Here is a 9,387-nt window from a genome sequence, read left to right as displayed (position 1 = left end):
GCCCCGATGTGAGACTCGATCCCAGAGCGCTGGGACCATGACCTGAGCCGGGAAGGCAGGCAGCAAGCCACAGGCGCCCCAGAACATAATTTTTAAAAAGATTTTTTTCTTTTTAAGTACTCTTTACACCCAACATGGGGCTCGACTTACAACCCTGAGATCAAGAGTTGCATGCTCTACCAACAGAACCAGCCAGGTGCCTTAGAAGACATAATTTTAATAACTAAATATGGTTGTTGTTCCTCAGTTTAAGTGTTTCACTATTTTTTGAGATTTCATTTGTATTTCTCTGTTTGGCATTCCACATAAAACTGCAGCGATCATCTGTACATAAGTCATTTCTGTCTTTATGGGGCAGGGGAGGGGCAGAGGAGAGGAGAAGCAGGCTCCCTGATGAGCAGGGAGCCGATGCAGATTCGACCCCCAGGACCCTGAAGGGTGTAACTGACTAGAGCCACCCAGGCGCCCCCTTCTTTTTTTTTTAAGATTTATTTTGGGGGTGGAGGAGGGGCAGAGGAGATGAGGAGAGGTACCCTCAAGCCGCTCCTGCTGACCTCAGAGCATTATCTGGGGCTCAGCCTCCTGAGTCTGAGATCATGACCTGAGCGAAATCAAGAGTCGGACGCTTAACCGTCTGAGCCACCCAGATGCCCCTGGATTGTTTTCTAGAAAAGATAACTGGAAATTGGATTACTGGATCATTTAGGACATTTTGATACATAGCATTAGCATGATTTTATTACCATTTAAAATATGGTGAAAATGATAGGCTAAAATGGTATCTCAGATCACTTTTCTAATTTCTGTAAGGATATAATATTGAAATTATGCCATCATGATTTATTACCAGTTGCATCTCCTTTTCTGGGAGTTTCTTTTTCATTTTGCCCAATATTGAAGTCTTAGTGTTTTCTTATACTTTTATGTGAACCACTTATATTGTAAAGATATGTGCTCAACATACAGTTTTGAGATTTTATACATATGATATTGTTCTGTGTTCTGAATGTATAGTATTTAACAATCAACCGCAAATTTTTGCACTCATTTAGCTAATATTCAGAAGTATGAGAAAAATAGTAAGAAAATGAGAATATTTAGTATTTAAGTATTAAGAAATGTGAAGAAGAAAAAGAAAAGCAGAGTGGAGATTAAAGAGGAAACATATAAGGGGTTGAAACTTTCATTAGGATAACAATGGGAAAACAATTTTTTGGTAAAACTGAGGAATGAGATGGCTAGCTGTACATATCTGAAAGATGGAAGTATTTGAAACGGAAACACCAAACACAAAAGACCTGAGGTAGCAACATGCTTGGCATCTTTGAAGCAGGGCAGACTGGAGAGAGAAAGGAGATAGTGGACAGTGAAGTTAGAATATAAGGGTAGATCATGTCGTCATAATGGGGTGCTGACTTTTCTGTGTATTTAACAGCTTCATTTGCTATCAAATCACATACTACTAAATTCACACTTTTAAAATGCACAATTCTGTGGTTTCTTGTATATTCAAAGAGTTGTACAACGATTATCAGAATTTTATTTATTTAGTTTCAGGAGTAGAGATTTAGTGATTCAACACCGACATACAGCACCCAGTGCCTATCACGGCAAGTGCCCCTGCTTTAATACCCATCCCCCAGCTTAACCTCCCTCCACCGCCCCTCCATTATTACAATTTTAGAAACATTTTCATCACCCAGAAGAAACCCCATACCCATTAGCAGTCATCACCATTCTCTCACTCTTTTCTGCCCCAACCCTCTGTAACCAACTTTCTGCCTTTATAGATTTGCCTATTCTGGACATATATAAATGGAATACTCTCTGTTTTTCTGTGACTTGGCTTTTTCACTTACCATAATGTTTTAAGGCTCATCCATGATATAACATGTACTAGTACTTTATTCCTCTTTATAGTTGCATAATATCCCACATGCTGTGGATATACTATATTTTAATCTCTTCGTCATTTAATGGGCATTTAGGCTGTTATCCCTTTTTGGCTGTATGTATAATGTTTCTATAATGCCTATATTGCAAGTTTTTTATATGGATATATGTTTTATTTCTTTGGGTTATACCTAAGAGATGGAATTGCTGGGTCACATGGTACTCTTTTTAATTGAGGAATTGCCAAAATGGCTGCACCATTTTCTTCCTACTAGTAATATATGAGGGGTTCAATTTCGTCAATCCTTGCCAACACTTCTTACTATTTGTTTTTGTTTATAACCATCTTAGGGGATGTGAAGTTAGATGAAATCATTGGAGTTTGATTACATTTCCCTAATGGCTAATGATGTTGAACATCTTTTCATGCTTACTTAGCTGTTTGTATCTCTTCTTTGGAGAAATGTGTATTAGCTCCTTTTCTCATACTATATTCGTTATTTGTCTTCTTACTGAGTCATAAGCATTTTATATATTCTGGATACAAGTCCCATATCAGATATATGAATTACAAATATTTCCCCCATTCTGTGAGCTTCCTTTTTCTTACTTTGTGGTGGTATATTCTTAAAAATTTTTATTTAGGTAAGTAATCTCATAGCCCAATGTGAGGCTCGAACTCATGACACCAAGAATGAGTCGCATGCTCCACCAACTAAGCCAGACGGGCGTCTCTCACTATATACTTTTAGAGAGAGAAAAGTTAAAATTATTTAACTCAGTAGTATTACAAAAATACTGGACACTTTGAAAGAATGTTGAGACCCTTTAGGGATCCTCAGACCCCACTCTGGGAGATCACTTATACTGTTAGTTAGTTTCGAAGTAGAATTTGTGATTCATCAGTTGCATATATCACCCAGTGCTCCTTACATCAAATTGCCCTCGTTTATTTTTAGAGACAGAAATGCGCACATCACACACAAGCAGGGGTGGAGTGGCAGAGAGCGGCAGAGAATCTTAAGCAGGTTCCACGCCCAACACAGCGCCGGACCACGAGGCTCAGTCTCAGCGTTCTGAGATTGTGGCCTGAGCTGAAATCAGTAGGATGCTACTGCCAGAGCCCCCTGGGCGTCCAACTTTCAGTTTATTTTAGATGAGTACATTATATATCTGTTTTTTAACTTTTTAATTCTGATCTCTCTGTGATGACAAGGCTATACATTCTATATAATCAATCAGACTCACGGCCCATGAAATAACTGCCAAAATGAAGCATTACATTTTGAGCTTGGGGGCCAAAATACAGTAGTAAAGATCTGCCATATGATGTAACAGCTGGGGTAATATCTTTATCAATGAGCTAATCATGTGAATTTTGCCAGCTTTTGGGTTATAGTAAGATTTTCTCCCCAAATATTCCAAGCTCCTTCATGATAAGCTATGAGTGCTAAACCATAAGGTGTGTGGTGATCATATCACTAAGAATTCTGGAACAGCTCTCAATTTCATTGAGAAGGAATATATTTTCATATATAAATTTTCCACACATCTAAGAATGATAATATTTGGATCCTCCAAATTCATTTTGAACTTCTGAATCTAAGTGTTAGATATAATTCAGATTGAGGGTCGCCTGGGTGGCACAGCAGTTGAGGCGTCTGCCTTCAGCTCAGGGCGTGATCCCGGCGTTACGGGATCGAGCCCCACATCAGGCTCCTCCGCTATGAGCCTCTTCTTCCTCTCCCCCTCCCCTGCTTATGTTCCCTCTCGCTGGCTGTCTCTATCTCTGTAATAAATAAATAAAATCTTCCAAAAAAGATTCAGATTGAACTAAAAACTGCTTACATTACCTCATAGCACACACCCATGAGAGTCCTAGCATGCAGATGAGGATGTGACAGTGAGTTTGGGATTCACAGTCAACTCTGGAGGCAACTGAAGTGCCGGGCAGACTATTAGAGAGCTGAAAGAAGCTAAAGCATTTTTAAAACACAAAATGGGTGAGTTTTAATAGTATAATTCTAATCTGGTTATCTCTGGTTTGCAAAACTTAGTTGATTAGCAGATTTGCCCATAGATAAATGATGTTACACTCAAAGTGAAAAGGCATTTCTTTGCTTTGGATTCTATTTTTATTTATTTTTAATTCTTTTGGGGAGGAAGAGAGAGCTAGAGGGCAGGGAGGAGAAAGATCCCAAGCAGGCTTCACACCGCAGTGTTAGCCTGACTCGGGGCTTGATCTCCACGACCCTGAGATCATGACCTGAGCGAGAAATCAGAGTTGGTCACTTAATCAACTGAGCACCCAGGTGCCCTGACTCATTGATTTAAAATCAGTTTTGTATGTTAAAATATCTTAACGTAGCTTGACGACACTTTTGACCAAATGTCGGTTCCACTTCTCAATTATATGCAGGAGTGATCCTTTCCCAGCACCTCAGTAACCGATTACAACACTTCTTCATTTCTCCTTAAATAAATCAAGGTATTCAAACATATCTTCAGAACTGCTGATACCGTCCGCTTGTCTCATAAAGTGAAATGAGCCCGTTTCAAAAAATGTAAGAGGTAGGGGTTTTTATGATCAAGACACCTGTTGTACCATGGATAGCTCTTATTAATTAGCTTATTAATAGTAGGTGCAGGCCGTTGTGTATGTGTAGTATTGCTCATGTAATAATTTTATGTACCCAAAAGTATTGTATACGGGCACACACACATATAAGCTAACACCCCACACATATTTTTGCTGGATAATATCTTTCACTATCATTTTGTGTTAGTTACATACAGTTTTAAATATTTTCAGAAAAGAGCAAAGTTAATACTTTCTACATTAAACCTTTTTAAGGATTTTATTTATTTATTTATTTATTTTTATTTATTTATTTATTTAAAGATTTTATTTGTTTGTCAGAGAGAGAGCACAAGCAGGGGGAGCAGCAGGCAGAGGGAGAAGCAGGCTCCCTGCTGAGCAAAAGACCCGAATGCGGGGACTGCGATCCCTGGACCCCGGAAGTCATGACCTGAGCCAAAAGGCAGATGCTTAACCTGACCGAGCGCACAGGCGTCCCAAAGATTTTATTTTTTAAAGTAATCTCTATACCCAACATGGTGCTTGAATTTAAAATCCCAAGATCAAGAGTCATGTGCTCTACCAACTGAGGCCAGCCAGGCACCCCTCTACATTCTGTCTTAAAGTAACTTTTGATTAACATATGAAAAAGTGTTTTTGATTGAAAATGCATTTTGTTTTTATATTAGGTATCACTTCTTATCTTGGAACGTTCTCGGATGTTAGGGCACGGGGAACCACCGGTGACCATGTGGGTGTAAGGTGCATGCTCAGCCATTCTATCACATCTCCCTCTCCACTGACTTCGCCCTCACGGAGCTTCGTAGCATCCCAACCCGAGCCCTGTGGGGCTAACATTAACACATTCTGGGACTGAGTGTTGCTGTGTGGGAGTGGCAGGGCAGTGGCAGGGCTGGAGGGAGGCTGGCGGAGAGTGAGAGAAAGGGTCTGTATTCTCAGGGATGGGAGGACGGCGTGTTTGGCCGCTCGGGGCAGTGAGGAGGAAGTAACCTAAAGGAATATGGCCCAGGGTTTCTCCCACGCTTCCCCACAGTCTCATTTTCCTTTTGTTGCAAGCCTGGGTTTCACTCCGAGCCCCATTATTTGGGTATTATGGTGCCATTCTTTTCTGACATATTTTTTGTTTTTGTTTTTCCTTTCCCTAGACCAAAAAAGATGGTGACGACAGAGCATGGTGCCCCTTGCAGCCTGCTTTCAGTCTCACAGCTGCCTCCTGCCTCCCCAGGTCCCCCATCAGGATTCTCAGGGCTGCAGGAATAACATTTTTTTTTCCAATTTCCTTCCTCATGGTGACTCCACATGTCACCCTGGAGGGCCATGAGTAACTCTTTCTCTGTAGTAGTTGCACCGTAACTCTTTTTCCTCTCTATATATAAAATGGCAGTAAAAATTGCTTATACTGAATGTACTGCCATTTCCAAACCTTGTTGCATGGTGAGATAAAAACATACTCTTTAAATATACAGAAATCTGTATTTTGCTTGTTTTGTGCCTCCAACTCTGTGTAGTAGAGGAAGGACAGAACGCTTAGGTTAAGGATGAAAGAGCAGCCAGGGCTGGCAGACTTCAAGGTATAAAGTCAGGTAGGAGGGAAGTGGTTTACCTACAGACAGAATTTGGCGGATTGTGTGTGTGTGTGTGTGTGTGTGTGTGTGTGTGCTGACATCGCACGGCAGTCCTGGGGAGGAGAATGGGAGTGTGGGAACATGCCCTGCAGAATTGTAACCCTTGTTGGGTATCTAGCTCTATGGAAGGGACCATTCTTCTTTGGGCTCTGAGTTGCTGTTCCTGGAAACTCTGCTGAACATCAACAGTCTCCCATTGTGTTTTTAATGAGTGGTTCCCAGGTCGAACACCTGCAATTTCACCAACAGGGCTACGTCGAGGGAGTAGTCTGGGGGCTTCCTAATAATGTAAAGCATGTATCTCTGGAACAAAGTCACTGAAAATCGGTCTCCATAATTGAATGATTCAACAAGTAAACTCAAAATCAAATGGTTACATATATGTTTCTCTTGATTAGGTACAGCAGATTAAGAGCAGGAGTGTTTCCCCAGCCCTGCTCTAGTCTTTGGCACTCATATTTATTGGGGACTTTGAGAAAGGGGATGAGCAATGTTCTTAGATCAAGCATACATCCTCATCCAGACTCTCAAAGTTGTTGTCATCACCCAGGGTTAAGATAGAAGCAAGGGCAATGGGATGAGAGGCCCTACTGCTGGGGTGGATGCTGGGGAGCGGCTGGTGTTTCCACTCTCCCACTGGTCTCAGTGTTGAGCCATGATTAGACGCATTGCTCACTCCTGCAAACCGCCTGGGCTCGTCCCGATGGCACCTGTGGCTCCTGATAGGCTCAAAGAGCTCGTGCCTCCATGTGCCATTCAGACAGGGCCCTTGTGAGCTGAGACATTTCATCCTGAAATCTCCATTGCTTGCATATAGATGTTCAGGAAATCTTGTTAATCACTGAATGAGATATTTCACTTAAGAGAACTGGCCATAGCTTAAATTCTAGAGAGAGAGATCTCTTGGTCAAAGAATATGAACGGTTTAAATCTGAAACATGTACTGCCAAATTGTCCTGCTGAAAGGTTTTTCCCATTTATATTCCCAAACAGAACTTTCTGTGGCTTACATAATGTCCCAACGACTGCCTTAGCTTACTTTACATTGTTGTGATGATAGTTCGACATACTTTGTTACATTTGATATGTACCTTTTCATTATCACTGCATTGTCTTCCTAAACAATTTTTCATGCCTATATAAATGGTTCATAGAGTGTTCCGAGTTTATTAGCTTTTCCCATATTGTGGAAATTGGATTTATTATCATTCTTTCAATATTACACATAAAGGAAGCAGTGATCACCTTTAGACATAAATGTTCTTGTGTTGTTTTCTTAGGGAAAACAAATGTTACAGGATATTTCATGACTCTCCCTATACTATCATTAGTGTAATTTGATTACCTCTTAAAGTGTTTGTGAATAGGATGGGATAAAATGGTATCTCAGAATAATTTTAGCTTTTTTTTCCTTTTTAGGAAGACTGAACATTATTTCATTATCATTTATTACTAATTGTTTTCTATTTGGTGAACTGGAATTTTGTACCTTTCCTTGTACTAAGTCTTAGTGCCTTTGTAATTTCATATAAAGTAGTTCATGTAAGATATTCATTCAGCAAATAATTTTGTGCATTTCCATGTGTATAACATTGTAATAGGTGCTAGAGATATACTAGTTAACAAAGAAACAAATATCCCTGCATTCATGGGTTTAAATTTAATGTGTGAGAAAAAGAAATAAGAATATTCAGTCTTTTATTTGTTTATTTATTTTTTTAAAGATTTTATTTGAGATAGAGCAAGAGAGAGAGTGAGCACGCGAGTGGGGTCTGGAGCAAGGGGCAGAGGGAGAGTAAAAACTGAGGCTCCCGAGCAAGGAACCCAATGTGGGGCTCGATCCCAGGACCCCGGGATCATGACCTGAGCGGAAGGCAGATGTAACCCGACTGAGCCACCCAGCATAATATTCAGTCTTTTAAGTAGTGATAAGTACTTTTGAATTGAGACACTTTCATTTTTTTATATTTTTCTTCTATTTAAAAAGTTATATTCTATCCTTTTAGAGTTTTCCCTTAAAATTTAAACTACAAAGTTAATAAGAGATTTTAATATAGGACTTTTAAAATGTGAAGCACTTTAGTTCTGACCATTCTCCTGTTTGTTTTATTTATTATTTTCAAACAAAGTTCTCATATATTTATTACTGAACCAACATACTAGTGCAGAGACTAGTAACAGAAGAGAAAAGTCATTTCCCCCAATAAAACATGCCTATTGTTCAGGTAGTAGTGATGTTTACAGAGTGACAGGATGTAGGCGTGACCTTCATGCCGCATAAATATGTGTGCCATCTCATGTCACGACCCTTACAGACCCAGCTTGGTTCTTTTCCAGTGCTCTGCGGAGTTATACGATTTTTAAAATTAATTTTCATCAGAATCCACTGGGGAATGGGACAATTTTGTTCTTATTCTTGGCCAGGAATCCATGATCCCGAAGGTCTTGTGAGAGGACATGGTGAGGAACGATCGACTGCACACTGCGACGGCAGAGTAGAGGAGAGCTCCTGGTGGTTTGCATTTTGGCCTCAAACAATATTTCAATTCTACCTCATATTTACTTACCTTCCAAATTATACAATTTATTCTTGTTTTATTCAGTTAGGTTTTTTTGGAATTTTATTTTTGTTGTTAGATGGCCGAGCAGGAGAGGCAGGAGAAAGGGAAAGCAGGCTCTCTGCTGGCGGAGGCCCCACATGGAGTTAAATCAGGACCCGGGATCATGACTGGGCCGAAGGCAGGCAACAACCAACTGAGCCAGCCCAAAGCCATGTAATTAAGTTTGCCGAGGAAATAACGGCCATAAGCAGTCACAACCAACACCAATGAAATTGGAAGGATTATTAGAAACTTTTATCAACAGCTTTATGCCAATAAATTAAGCAATCTGGAAGAGATGGAGGACTTCCTGGAAACCTATAAACTACCAAGACTGAAACAGGAAGAAATTGATTTCTTAAACAGGCCAATTAATTATGAAGAGATTGAAACAGTGATAAAAAACCTTCCAAAAAACAAAACTCCAGGACCGGACGGTTTTCCTGGGGGAATTCCACCAAACATTCAAAGGAGAAATAATACCTATTCTCCTAAAGCTATTTCAAAACATAGAACGGTCCAAAACCTACGGGATATTGCAAAGGCAGTCCTAACGGGGAAATACATAGCCATCCAAGCCTCACTCAAAAGAATAGAAAAATCTAAAATGCAGTTTTTATAGTCTCACCTCAAGAAGCTGGAACAGCAACAGAGGGACAGGCCTAATCCA

The sequence above is a fragment of the Ursus maritimus genome, unplaced genomic scaffold (assembly GCF_017311325.1).
Source record: "Ursus maritimus isolate PB19 unplaced genomic scaffold, ASM1731132v1 scaffold_20, whole genome shotgun sequence".
Taxonomy (NCBI): Eukaryota; Metazoa; Chordata; class Mammalia; order Carnivora; family Ursidae; genus Ursus; species Ursus maritimus.
Note: the sequence above shows the minus strand (reverse complement) of the source record.